This window comes from Elaeis guineensis, chromosome 1 (assembly GCF_000442705.2).
Source record: "Elaeis guineensis isolate ETL-2024a chromosome 1, EG11, whole genome shotgun sequence".
NCBI classification, from domain to species: Eukaryota; Viridiplantae; Streptophyta; class Magnoliopsida; order Arecales; family Arecaceae; genus Elaeis; species Elaeis guineensis.
Genome location: NC_025993.2, coordinates 41,777,540 through 41,779,556, shown reverse-complemented (window position 1 = coordinate 41,779,556; position 2,017 = coordinate 41,777,540).

The following is a 2,017-nucleotide window of genomic DNA, read 5'->3' as shown; positions in this document are numbered from 1 at the left end:
TAATTTATCAATAAAGAAGTCCTAAGGGAGAAGCATTGGCGCCTAACTAGGCACCCACATGCACCCACGCCTACACCCAAGGTTGGGGTGGCAACAACCAACACCCCATCACCCCTTCATCGACCATGAGGAGAGACAGTCTCAGTAAAAGTGGACTCTAAAGATCTAATCTAAATATAGATCAATTTGAATCCAATTCAAACCTGATTCAAAATAATTTTGAATAGGCTGCTAATCTCAAATTATTTAGAATTTGGGACCAAGTCTATCTTAAATTTATGAACTCAATTAAGTCTAATTAAATCAGATCTAATCTAAAATTAATTAGTACTTAAATTTAATCTCTCATAGACTTCTTAGATCAAAGATCAAATCTCATTCATCTCTGAAATTGAATCTGAACCTCATATCTAGTGCTAGCAAGATATAGTCAGCTGTTTAATTCTGTATGATCCATAACTTAATTCTTAATCAAATTAATCTATTTATTTAATCAAGTTAAATACTTCTAAATTAAATATATAGACTTATGTCAATTCTTTTCTATATCTCTTGATTTTGTGCATGACTCCATAGGTTCGAATACTAAGTCAGTAGCACAGAAACTATTTTCTGTACTAATCAAAGTTACTATCTAGCAATAATTTTTAATGTTCGGATAGATCAAATTATCATAAGGTAATATTTAAGAACCTATACATATGGTTACCGCATAATTCATCCCTTTGATCCTGAATGCTCTAGGATGGTTTAGGGTTAAACTGTCAACCCTGGAGGATCATCCACATTATATTCCAATCTTTCAAATCCATCACATGGATTACTCTAGTCAAGATTTTACTAAATTGAATTACAGTGATGCATCATCTTCCATAATCCAGAGGGGTCAATTTCATCTTAATCCATACATAGACTTTGTAAGTACTTGACTGTACCTAGTAGCCTTCCGTCATTGTATTACAAATGCAGATAGTTTGGCACCAAAGCGTAGTGAGTTGCTTGTAAGTCACTATGGTGATCTCAGATCTAAGGGACACTTATGCGCATATGCTTCACAAGCTACTCTTGACAGTAGAGCACTCAACAGGTGAGTCACTTGTTCAGTGACGATATACTCCTACATCTCACCTGTATGCTATACCAGTATCTTCACACTTCTTGGTTAAGAGGACAACCAACTCATATGGCACACAATGATCTTCACTCGATAAATATCATCATTCTTTAATGATAAACATATTTAAGAACTATATGATAAATCCTCCTTTATCGAATACTTCATAGTTCTAAGGACTTCATCACAATACAAGAGTTCTAGCAAGAAAGATATAACTTTGTGATGAATGATGTCAAAATAACTTTTATTTATTGATTAATTATTCATATACATATTACAGAATGAGCATAATTGTCCAAATGATGGGCTTTAGGATACATTTTCCAACACCAGCCAGAGGTGCCTCTACAGGTGGAGGATGGTTTGGCATAGGTTTAGAGCCGAGGGGTACAGGGATGGAGCTAGATTCCAGCACCAGTGGTGGTGTGCATTACATGGATTTATGCAGAATTATGGGCATCATGGATCGAGGCTCTGGGAAGATCATGTTAAACGGATTTATTTACAGCAAGAGAAGATCCAAATACCTATAAGGAGGCTGAGGTGAGCCTCGAGTTGAGATAGGTGGGTCTAAACCCAAGATAGGGTTTTATCTACAGTTCCTCCAAGTGATGTCGAAGTAACGGTTGGTGCAGGGGCAAAAGAGGATAAAGTGCTAGGGGTGGAATTTTCTAGGTTCAGTCATTGGGTTTGAAGATTTGGATGAGCTCTTGGATTTTGAAGGTACCTGTGGGATGCGATGTATCCAAAATGGCTTCAGAGGGATCCGTAGAGTGTGGAGGGTCTGAAGTGGCAGTGATGGTGATCGATGTGCAATGACAGGCCCAGCAGAACAACATTAGGTGGTTGGCCTTGGGTGACTCAGGAAGAGAGTCGACTTCTATGGCATCAGATAGACTT